The following is a 12723-nucleotide window of genomic DNA, read 5'->3' on the forward strand; positions in this document are numbered from 1 at the left end:
TGTCTGAAGACAGAACAAATGTGTGGAGAAGAAGAAGAAGAAACAAGGTGGGTCTGTGCTAGAGTCTTGCTCTGGGGTCACATACTTGCATTTTACAAAGAGATGCTAAACATTGCCCTCTGACAGGGAATGTGGGAATAGGTGTAGTGGAAATTCCACCTGTCTCAGCAGCTCAGAGTCTCAGCCCACATGTGTTTTTGGGCAAGTCACCTCCTTTGTGCTTCTCAGTTTCACCCTCTGAACTCCTAAACCTCCCGTGTCCTTCCAAGGGCTGTGCTGCTATTACTATAAATTTAGGACTAAAGGGATTTATTGGGGTAAACTTTGAGATAGTACCAGGCTTTGTTTCTATGTTAAACTCACTCCACACAGAAGTACCCAGCCAAGAACCACATGTCTGGATTTCCTGGTGTATAGGCAGAGATGCCAAAATAAACACCACAGTTTCACTGGGCAAGGGAAATACTTCATTTCAATTCCTCCTGAGGCAATCTCTGAAGAGACCCATATCTGTTTGACATCAGCTGTGAGAACTTCAGGAGAAGAGGAGGAAGTATGTATATGTCATCTGCATACATCTCCTATGGGTGTCCTGAGCTGCCCAACTATTTTTCTCATTGAATCCCTCCCTCACATCTTGGAATATTGGGAGTTCTGTGGTCTACACAAGGAGGGTTCTGTGGTCTCCTTTGTGCGGGTAAAGTGAAGCGTGGGCCACTCAACAGGGCACTGACAAGGCCAAGCATCCCTGTCTTGCCTTTCCCTGTGTGGCGTCTATAAACCAAAAATAAAAGACCCCCAGCCAACTGAAAGGACCACCCTCTTGGACAAAATGACCCAGAGAAACTTGGAAAACTAAATTTCTGGCAATGATGGGAAGGGAAGTTGAACATGCCTCATTAGACCCCCGTCCTTTTTGGTGTTTAGGCACGACTTTTTAGTACAGACAGGGTTTCACCATGTTGGCCAGGCTGTTCTTGAACTCCTGAGTTCAGGCAATCCACCTGCCTAGGCCTCCCAAAGTGCTGGGATTACAGGGGTGAGCCATCGCGCCTGGCCCCTACTTATCTTAACTCAAGCGTTTCTTGATACTGACGTCAGGTCTTTAGACCTGGGGTGTCCAATCTTTTGGCTTCCTTGGGCCACATTGGTAGAAGAATTGTCTTGGGCCACACATAAAATGTACTAACACTAACAATAACTGATGAGCTAAAAAAAAATCACAAACAAAACTCATAATGTTTTCAGAAATTTTATGAATTTGTGTTGGAGTACATTCAAAGCTGTCCTTGGCTGCCTGTGGCCCATGGGCCATGAGTTGGACAAGCTTGCTTTAGACAAAGCTTAACTCTTTCAATCAATTTCCAGTAAGAAAATCTTTGAATCCATCAATTTCTTCATAAATTGTCCAAACTCAGGTATTCCTTTATAGTAACGCAAGATAGACGAATGTCAGTCACTTCAAGATATTCCACCCACCACTTGTGGGTATTCCCCTTTTTTAGGCTGAACCAATGTATACCTTCCATGTATTAATTTATGAATGTACCTATTATTCCTGTAACCCTAAAACATATAAAACCAAACTGTAATCTGACCACCTTTGGCATACTTTCTCAAGACCTTTTGAGATGGTTCCCTGGGCCATGGTCACGCATATTGACTCAGAATAAACCTCTTTACTTTACAGTTCGGTTTTTCCATTAACAGTTCTCTGAGGCACCCCTTCTTGTGCCAGGGAATCATAGACTTTTCTTTAGGACACAAGTGTGGTTCATTCATTTCTTTATTCATTCAGAGGATAGGGGTGTAAACAAGACCCAGTGGCCACTCTTGCACATCTCACAACATAGAGGTAAAGAGGCGATGATGCCACAGTGCCGCATGGATCACAAAGGAGGAAAGTGCAGAGGATGTCTTAGACCCAAAATAGTCACCTGGAGAGGGCTAGAAGTTTCCTAGGGAGGAAGTGGTACTTGCACTGAGTGCTGAAAGCAAAGTAGACCTTCACTGGACTAAGATGAGATAGTGGGGTTCCAGACAATGGAATAGAGATGAGAGACAAGGGGACAGTATGAGATTCCCAATGACGGGAGAAAGTGGCAGGAGGAAGTGGACAGCATTCAATATTGAAGCCAGAGAGACTGGGCTCAAATCCCATCTATGTGACTTCCTGCCACTCCTTAACCTTTCAGAGCCCCAGTTTTTCACATCTGAAAGTAGGAGTATAATTTTTGCGTCAGTAGACTTTCAGGATTATTGTTTTGGATAATAATATAAAAAACTAACAATATTTATTATTTCTAGATACTATTCTGAGTGCTTTATACATATTAACTTGTTTAATCTTCTCAGCCCTTTGTGGTGAACACTATTTTTTTTCTATTTTACAAATGAGGAACCTGAATGCAGGAAGATAAGTAACTTGTCCAAGGTGACATGCCCATCAGTGGCAGAGCTGGAGTTGAGACGCACCTCTTGACCAGTGTACATAGATAGCATATACAACAGCATGTTAGCATATCTAGAGCACCAACAGAAATAAGCACAAAGTAGGGCATACGGGGCATCATGGAGCTGCAGAGGAGAGCAGAGGCCAGAGGTGAAGGGCTTTACTTATCTTTTATCCTATAGACCATTGAGAGTTCAGGGAAGGCAGGGCACATCATGGTCAGATTTTCATTTTAAGGTAACCACTCTGGTGGTAGGGTACAGGGAGGCCTGGCGTGGATAAAGCAGAACATTGTTTTTGCAAGACATTAGAGGACGTTTCATGTATGTTGAAAGGAATTGAAGAGCCTTCATTCATAGCATTTACAGTGTTACAGAAGGAGCACAGATTGTAAAGGCAAAAAGATCAGGATTCAATTTGTGACTGCCAAAATGCCAGAGACTACTTCTACGATTATGCTATAAAACTTTCTTCTTTTGTTTTTTCTAGAAAATGAAGAGATCTATTGAAAAGCCTGGCTTAACAAATAAATTGAGATGGACCTACCAAACAGCATTAAAATACTCTACTTAAGCAAGGAGACTCACTTAATCATTTTAGTAAAAGCTTCATATTAATAATATTCTATGATTTGCAGATAGTGGTATGGTATCAGACATGAATTAGGGATCTTGAGTTTCAGACCTATTCTTATACTGACTCTATGTTCTTGTTTGTAAAATATAGCACCTGAAAGACTCAAAAACCTTTTTCAGTGGAATGTACTTTACATAGATTATCTATAAATTTCATATTTACTGAGCACCCACTATAATACCCAATAAGTATCCTTTTCAAGTGGTTAAGGGCCAAACATGTCCGGGCACTGTACTCAGAGTGACTTTCTTGTTTAATCATTGGCACTGCCATGTGAGGATGTGATCACCGTCCCCATTTTATGAATGAGGAGACAAAGTCTCGTGGAAGTTAAGTCATTTTCCTAAGATCTCACAGCTAATTTCAATGAATCTTTCTGATTCTAAACTCCTATTTCTGGTACTTTGGACATGGAGAATTGATAAATTAACAGCAAAAAATGGCCATAATTCTCTATCCCTCTCTGTAGCCAGGTTCTTGTAATATGATACCCTAGATCTTCCATCTGGAGGTAAATTCCATTTTTCCCCTTTGAATCTAGATGCCTTGTAACTTGCTCTGGGCAATAGAATGTGGCAGAAAGGATGCTATGCCAATTTTAAGACCAGGCCTCCAGGACTGCACACTTTTCTTAGCTCACTTAGAACCCTGTTAAGTAACCCACCAAATAAACACCAACAGGCTAGACTGCTGGAAGATGAGACAAACAAGGCCCAGTGGCCCTGTCACCCTAGCTGACAACTGCAGACAGGTGAGGCCATCCAAGATCACCCCATCATGGGCCAACACCCCTGCTGACATCACTGATGCAGGAGGGATCCCAGCTCAAACCAGTAGAGCTTGGACCAGACCATAAGAACTCCCCAAGCAACCCTCAGTTACAAGCTCAACAATTGCTTACTGTTTCAAGTCTGTGATATGGTGGTGTTTGTTAGGCAGCATTATAGATAACTGATATGATAATCATTTGATTGCAATATTCAGATGGAAACATTTCTGTAAGGGAAAGGGGGTTCTGTTAATAAGTACAACAAAGTAAGAGGGAAAAGGAAGCTACCCAGGTTGCCCTCTCTGTGGGGATCCTAACTCAAGCAAGTGCAGAGATCTGGGCTCTGGTCAGAAACACAGCCTTTGTATTTCTGGGCAGAGGAGTGAGGCATTAAGAGTGGTTGGTTTTCCGTGCTTCTCAGTCTGGGAGTGATGAGAGACCAAGAAAGCAGGAGTCACACCAACCAGAGCTGGGGTCCTTCAATCACAATTAAAATATAAAAGGGAAAAAAGTGGACTAAGTAAACTGAAGCAAAGAAACCAAAAGGTACCAGCCTTTCTGAGTTTTTGTTTTCTGGAATGCATTCCTTGTCATAGCCCTCTCTATGATAATCTTCAAGAAATGATTATGTGCCAGACACTGTGTGGCTAGTTTAAAAGCATTAACTCATTTCATTCTCATGATTTCTTGAGGCAGGCACAGTTCTTGCCCCCATTTGACAGCGGAAGAGACTGTTCCTTTGAGAGCAAAGGAACTTGATTGGAAATGGAGCTGTGATGTGCTCAACTCCAAAGTCAGAGGCCTTGTTTCTCCCCTGAGCCAGCCTCCCAGAAGTAATTCCTATTAGATTAGGGTAATTAGTACCACAGACATTACCTGTTCATGCCTTGGTTATGTCTGTCTCCCTTGACATTTTCCCCTCGTCACACTCAGGTTCTGTCTGCAATTTTTTGTACAGTCCTCTTCACATATCACTCCTCCATAAAAGACAAATAAACAATTTGATGAGAAACATTGTGGAATTGGATAGGTAGAAGAGCCTATTTGCTTTGACTTTGAAACCCAAAGCTGTAAGAATGTTTCCTTTTGGGTTTGAGGTCTTTGACCTTGAGAACAAGATGCGTGCTATTTATACTTCAAGAGTCTGTCTTGACTTCAGATTGGTTTCATACTTAAGGTGTGGTGGTTCCAGCTTCTCAGCAAACAACAATTTGTAGATCAATATGACAGATGCAGAATGTGTATGCAGCATACTCCTCTGTCTCTAAAGGTATGCGCTGGTGGCCAAACCTATGTCTGGAACACTAAAGCATCACTGATCTCAACTGACTCATTGCACTAAGTCGTGGGAATTAGGAACAGGGAGAACTCTGAGGTCCTTTCTTCATGAAGTACAGGGTCTGGTGTCCAATACAAGCATAAGAAACATCAATTTCTCTTTGCAAAAACAAGTGCTTTCTAACTTGGATCTTCAATCTCACAGAAGACCTTCTGGTCTAATACTGCAGAGTCACAGAACATTGTCTTCCAAGAATAGCTGCCAAATAATTTTGAAATATAAAAAGTATATATTAATCCATAAAACAAAATGTCTCAGAGAACACTGAAATAGAGAGTCTTAGAAACACATACTGTTTATATTTTCTTCATGGAGTCTTTTTGTTTAGAAACACTGGTTTAGTCCCACTTAAAACTGGAAAGAAATTTTTATTCTCCCTCAACTTATAAAAAAACTTAAATATTGAAGCCTGTCTTTTTCCTAGACATCAGTGGTGAAGGAGTGTCCAAGTCAGGGCAGCTGGCTTTGTTTCAGCTCTCCCAAAGAGAACCTGGGTGACTTGACTTTGCCAATAAACTTTGTGAGTCTCAGATCATCTTCTTTACTAAAGAATGGAATTGAAATAGATTATTTCTTGTCTTGTCCAATGCCAACATTCTACTGAAGTATTTACAAGAAACATTCCTGACTACTCCTGTGATCTGCACCATGAAAAGAAGGTTTGAAGTTGGGAGAAATTTCAGAAATACTCGTGGGGATTCCAGAGGTTCATTAGCATATTCAACAGAACCTGAACATGGAAATATTGGCTGGGGCACCGGGAGACAATGGATATCGCGTTTCAAAGGAAGTGCGGTATCTGCTAGATCACATGCAGAAAGTTCAAAGTAGGTGATCAAAAGTGAGTTAGATGTCTCACCCACGTCCAAGGTATCAAAGGGGGCATCAGAGGAGGGTATAAGGAGAATTTTTTTGAATATATATTTTTGGAAAATATATGGCTTTATTGTGAGAACTTTACCCCTCACAAAGAGAAAGGTGAGGAGGTGCCAGCCTCTCACCACAAGCCTGGTGATTTGCGGGGGCAGGTGGTGGTCTTCAGCAGGACCACTTAGAGAATTTTGCTTAAGTCCCCTGCAGTGGAGTATATGGATCAGGGGTGGGGTGGTGGTGGTGGTGGTGGTGAAGCTGCCTTTGCAAAGATTATAACAATAACAATGAGAAAGTTCTAACATAACTGACTTCATCTTGCTTCTAACCTCATTAGCTAACCACCCTGGCTCATTCATGCAAATAGGTCAAACTAACAATGGGAGGAATTTAGCTTATAGTTTAACTTTAAAAAAGGAAAGACAATAACAGCCCCTTCCTGAAACGAAACCCCTCCATGCTTGGGGACTAAAATAGCCTGTATAGCATTAAAGAAAAGCCACAAGGCTGAAATTATAGTCAAGAGTGGAATTCTGTTAAGGCATAAGCAGAAGTTAAATGGCAACCAGCCACTGTTTCTTAGCTTGCTTTTCTATAATTGCTCACTTAACTGCTCACAGAGTCATGTAGCCCGGGACAGTGGGAGGGACAAAATTTATAACTACCCCAAATTGCTTCTATAGATAACATCACTACGGTGAAACTCAGGACTGGTCTTTAAGATATTTTTCAGAGTTTGCATTCTTGTGGACCAACTGATGCCCACCAGACATGTGGCCCATACCAAGGAAAGAAGTAACTAAACTTGTCCTATGACCCCCACCAGAAACTGACTTAGCTCATGAAGTTAATTTCAACACCTCAATGATTTCATTCCCAAAGAATCAGTAGCCCCCATTCCCTAGCCCACTGCCCACCAAGTTATGCTTAAAAAACGTAGTCTCTGAGGTCCTGGGGAGGCAGATTTTAGAGACACCTTCCATCCTCTTTGCTTGTCTTCTCCGTGATTATTAAATTTTTTCTCTGCTGCAAGAGCTGCTGATCTCAGTGCATTGGCTTTTTTCTGGGCAGTAGGAAAGAAGAACCCACTGGACTGTAGAAGTGGTGGTCACAGAGATCTGGAATCTGAATCATCCCTGACACAGCTAAAGAATAGGAGAGAAGCTGACCAGCTGTATGTGGATAAACTGGATTGGATGGGGAGATGGTGCTGTCGAGTGTCCCACACTCCATGAATTACTCTGGGAAAAGGATGTGTGAGTGAGACATGGATGAAATGAGTGTCATGAACAACAGAGAACTGGGGTGGATTAATCTTAGCTCCTGTCCAAGATGGTGCTAGAAGGAAGGGGGAACAACCTCAGCCAAAAGGAGGTGGAGGAGACAGAGGAAGGTGCAGAGGAAGATGAGGTCATGGACCATATCACATAGCTGTAGAGAGAGACCTGGGGGTAGTGAGGGGGTTTCTAAAATTTATCCTTAATATGGTTTGAATATTTGTCCCCCCAAAATCTCATATTAAAATTTGATCTCCAATGCTGGAGGTGGGGCCTAGTGGGAGGTATTTGGGTCCTGGAAATGGATCCTTCATGGATGGGTTGGTGCCTTCCCTGCAATAATGAGTTCTTACACTCTTAGTTCATGTGAAAGCCTGTTGTTAAAAGGAGCATGGCATCCCTCCCATTCTTCCCTTGTGCCTTCTCTCATCATGTGACAACCAAGCAGATGCCAGCACCATGCTTCTTAAATAGCCTGAAGAATCATTTGCCAAATAGACCTCTTTTCTTTATCAATTGTCCGATCTCAGGTATTCCTTTATAGTAATGCAAGATAGACTAATGCAATCCTTTTTTAGACATTTCATGGGCCTTTTGAAGCTGCCAAACCCGGGCAGCAGCTCGAAACATTATTGGCCAAACAAGAATCTTCCTGTCATTCTCTCCTTTCCTGCTTTCTTTCCATGTTACAAACCTAGACAGGCAGATATTGTTGGGGAAGAGTGGTGGAAGAAAGTGCCAGGGAGGAGAAAGAGCTGCAGCCAACCAGAGCCCCCTTCCCAGGCTGTGGCTTCCACAAACTATAGACCTTTCCAGGAGGAGAGGGGCTGAGACTCAAAATCAAGTTTGTGATTTTGCTATTTAAATAGTAACAAACATTTTACACAGTAAAGCAAGATTATACTTGTGACTTAAACTGAGTAGAATATTTCATGTTACTTAAGAGAGGTTAGGACAGGGAAATAACTACCCTCCATGAAAAACTTAAACAGTGGGAAATAAAAGAAGCAAGTTAATATCTGCAAAGTCCTCCAGGAAAGAATCTTATTAACTTTGACCTGAGTTTTCCAAACCTATTTTCCTACAAACTTCTTTTTGTCACAGAAGAACAATTAATATGCCATGGAAAGGAGAATCATTTGCAACATACTTGGGTATATAGTGTTCAAATGGCTAAATATTTTCTTTTAGATTAATATGCAGAAAGTTATTGTTTTGATTTAAACAAATCATAGATCAAAAATCAGGACAGCAGCTGGTATATATATTCTGTGGTCCTTAGATCTCTTTTAATCTAAAACATCTTAGATAATACATTCATTGGTGTGTGTGTGTGTGTGTGTGTGTGTGTGTAGCTTATTCTCATATTTATTCCATGACTTTAAGTTAAATATTGCAAATCTCAGTGAAAAAGGCACTCTAGTTAACAAAATCCTGATTTCATTTGTTAGTCTTTTGTCAGGCCATTAAATTATACATTCTGATTTCAATGTAGCTAAAGAATATTGAAAAATGTTGGTAAGAGGTAAGAATTTTTCTTTTTATATTCAGCATTTTGCTTTTAATGTATTTACGTACCTTAAGTTTTTTTTCCCCTACCTTAAATCAACATCCTTCTTTGGTTTCAGTATCAGTAATAAAATGATCATGTAATTTTTATGACTATATTTTATTTTTTAAGGGGAACAAAAACAATAAATTGCCCTAAATACTTTCAATTAAAAATCAAATTCATATTACTGTCCTTTATATATTGTCAAAGTGAGTCTTTCAGGTCCGTGCTATTTAAAATGCAGTCTGCAGACCAGCAGCATTGAAACACTGGGGACCTTGTTAGAAACACAGAACCATAAGCCCCTCTCTAGACCTACTGACTTGGGAGTCAACTGCCCAACAGTGTTTGAGAAACACCTTATTATGACATTTACCATGGGGTTTATTGCCCGTGTGTTTAATTACACCTTGCAGCTTCCACCCCGCCCCATCATAATGGAATGGATAAGGGCAGAATTGAGCTGAATCTAGACCTGGGCAATTCACTTAAACTTCCAGCCCCAGTTCTCTTATTTTCAAAATATGGATAATAGTCTTTGCCACAATGTTGCAAAGTGAGACTTATTCAAAATAATAGGATCTGTAAGGGATCCAGTGTACTCTTGTGATTCACACTAACATTCCACAAATTTTATTTCCAACAGGAAAATTTCTTCTTCCTTCTTTCATTTCTTCTTCTTTATATTTTGTTGTTGTTTTTGTTGTTTGTTTCTTTAACATCTACTTGTTTGGCAACTTCAGGTACATAGATTATAACTAAGAATATTAAATTAAGTTTACATTACTTAAGTATCACTAATTATTATCAAAATCACCTATGTCAAAATCCCTATTGGTTGCTTGGTAGGAGAAGCCCTGTGTCCTTAGCCTACTACTTCATCAGGCATGGTTATCTCACTTCCAATTCCCCAGAACACTACGGGCAGGAATTAGGGATGTGGGGCCCTGCAGATGTAGGAAAATGCATTAAGAGCTCGTAGCTGCTTGGCAGAGAGAAAGCAAACTGCCCCAGCTGCTTAGAATTAGGATCTGAGTCATCAAGAAGAGGTGAATTCTTTTCCTGAGCCTCCGCTGTTTGAGAAGGTAGGAAAGTTTTTTAATAATATATAACCAAGGTTGAACATGCACGATTATTTTTAAAATTGGGATTTCTAAGTGAATGCCACAGAATTGAGGTTTCAGCAATATTAAATCAACAATAAGCGGTTTCTGAATTAATTCTCAAGAAGTTTCTTCTTTAGAACATTAACTCTCTCCTAAGGCAGGAAAATTTATATGACTTCTTTTTTCTTTTTCCTTGTTTTTTTCACCTTTTGTTGGCTTTGAGGTTGAGGATTCTAATAAGATCAAGTAAATAGGATAATAAATAAATTAAATAAATAAATAAATAAATAAATGTCTCAGTTAAGGTAGGCATGTAAGCAATTTAATATTTCTAAAAGAGAACCATGAAGTGTAGGGAAAAGAAAGAGAGATCAGACTGTCACTGTGTCTATGTAGAAAGGGAAGACATAAGAGACTCTATTTTGAAAAAGACCTGTACTTTAAACAATTGCTTTGCTGAGATGTTGTTAATTTGTAGCTTTGCCTTAGCCACTTTGACTTAACTACTTTGATCTAATCTGGAGCTCACAAAAACATGTGTTGTATAAAATCAAGGTTTAAAGGATCTAAGGCTGTGCAGGACATGCCTTATTAACAAAATGTTTACAAGCAGTATACTTGATAAAAGTCATTGCCATTCTTTAGTCTCAATAAACTAAGGGCACAATGCACTGTGGAAAGCCGCAAGGACCTCTGCCTTCGGAAGCGGGGTATTGTCCAAGGTTTCTCCTCATGTGATAGTCTGAAATATGGCTTCGTAGGAGGAGAAAGACCTGACTGTCCTTCAGCCTGACACTTGTAAAGGGTCTGTGCTGAGGTGGATTAGTAAAAGAGGAAAGCCTCTTACAGTTGAGATAGAAGAAGGCCACTGTCTCTTGCTTGCCTCTAGGAACTAAATGTCTCGGTGTAAAACCTGATTGTACATTTGTTCAATTCTGAGATAGGAGAAAAACTGCCTTATGGTAGGAGCCGAGACATGTTTGCAGCAATGCTGCCTTGTTATTCTTTACTCCGCTGAGATGTTTAGGTAGAGAGAAACATAAATCTGGCCTACGTGCACATCCAGGCATAGTACATTCCTTTGAACTTAATTATGACATACATTCTTATGCTCACATGTTTTTTGTTAACCTTCTTCTTATTATCACTTTGCTCTCCTACTACATTCCTTTTTGCTGAAATAATGAAAATAATAATCAATAAAAACTGAAGGAACTCAGAGGCCGGTGCCAGTGCAGGTCCTTGGTGTGCTGAGCGCCAGTCCTCTAGGCCTGCTATTGTTTCTCTATACTTTGTCTCTGTGTCTTATTTCTTTTCTCAGTCTCTTGTCCTACCCGACTAAAAATACCCACAGGTGTGGAAAGGCAGGCCACCCCTTCAATGAAGAACAGTTGTGACCTCTGCTGAGGAGAAGACAGAGTAGATGTACTGTTACCTACTTTTTTCCACTAAACACAACTAAAAACCCTGGGCATACTTTAAAAAATTTGAGAAAACTTAATTGTAGGGAGAAGGTGACAGACTGGCTAGGGACCTCTAAACCCAAAGAACAACAAGGTGGTGAGTTCTCTGGGATTTCTTTCTGTTTTATATGTCCCAAACTTCAGTTGAAGAATTAACAATCAACAAATACTGACAGGCACAGATGAGAAAAGCCTAAACAAAAACTTTCCCTCTCTACCAAAAGGAATAGGAAAGAGGCAGGCTGGTAAGACAGAAAGCTTTTTTTTTTTTTTTGAAATTTTTGGAGACAGAGTTTCACTCTTGTCACCCAGGCTGGAATGTAATGGTGTGATCTCAGCTCACTGCAAGCTCTGCCTCCCGGGTTCAAGCAATTCTCCTGCCCCAGCCTCCCAAGTAGCTGGGATTACAGGCACACGCCACCATGCTCAGCTAATTTTTGTATTTTTAGTAGAGACAGGGTTTCACCATGTTGGCCAGGCTGGTCTCGAACTCCTGACCTCAGGCAATCCACCTGTCTCAGCCTCCCAAAGTGCTGGAATTACAGACAGAAAACTTTTAGACAATAACTGTCCTATCGTAGCCAAATGCCACAGAAAAAAAATTATATTCTACCCACACTGGCCAACGATGAGTGGGAAACCTAGACTGTCATTTTGCTTGTTTGAAATGAGGGGCCCCAAATGCCCAGCTGGGGTAGTGTGGGAGGAAGCTGAGCAGGAAACTAGAGCTTTCCTCCCTGCCAGGCAATAATAAGCCCCCTCCTCATGGCAGTGTCTGTAAAGACAATGTGGGATACCTAGATTTTCAGCCTCATTGAGCAGTGATGTGTTTCTCTCCCTCCTCATTGGGGTAGTATCAGAGGGGGTGTAGTGAAAAGCCGTGGCCAGGTGCGGTGGCTCATGTCTGTAATCCCAGCACTTTGGGAGGCTGAGACGGACAGATCACTTGAGGTCAAGAGTTTGAGACCAGCCTGGGCAGCTTAGAGAAACCCCGTTTCTATTAAAAATACAAAAATCATCCAGGCGTGGTGACAGACGCCTGTAATCCCAGCTCCTTGGGAGGCTGAGGCAGGAGAATTGCTTGAACCTGGGAGGCAGAGGTTGCAGTGAGCCGAAATGGCAACATTGCACTCCAGCCTGGGCGACAGGGCGAGACTCCAAAAAACAAAACGGAAAAGCCATATGAGGCACTCCCACCCCTCTGGTAAAGGGAGATATCAATGGAGCCAGGTGAGAAATCTGGACTTCTACACCCACAC

At 41.1% G+C, this 12723-nt stretch overlaps 1 long non-coding RNA gene across 2 annotated transcripts in view; it reads right to left on the bottom strand.

Moving 5' to 3' along the window:
• LOC134761258 (uncharacterized) overlaps positions 1-12723 on the bottom strand; it is a 99918-nt gene that overhangs the window by 70115 nt on the left and 17080 nt on the right. For both annotated transcript variants that reach the window (XR_010139603.1, XR_010139602.1), the window contains one exon: positions 4734-4834. This is a non-coding gene — a long non-coding RNA (uncharacterized LOC134761258). The remainder of the gene's footprint in view (positions 1-4733; positions 4835-12723) is intronic.

This window comes from Pongo abelii, chromosome 3 (assembly GCF_028885655.2).
Source record: "Pongo abelii isolate AG06213 chromosome 3, NHGRI_mPonAbe1-v2.0_pri, whole genome shotgun sequence".
In the NCBI taxonomy this organism is placed as follows: domain Eukaryota; kingdom Metazoa; phylum Chordata; class Mammalia; order Primates; family Hominidae; genus Pongo; species Pongo abelii.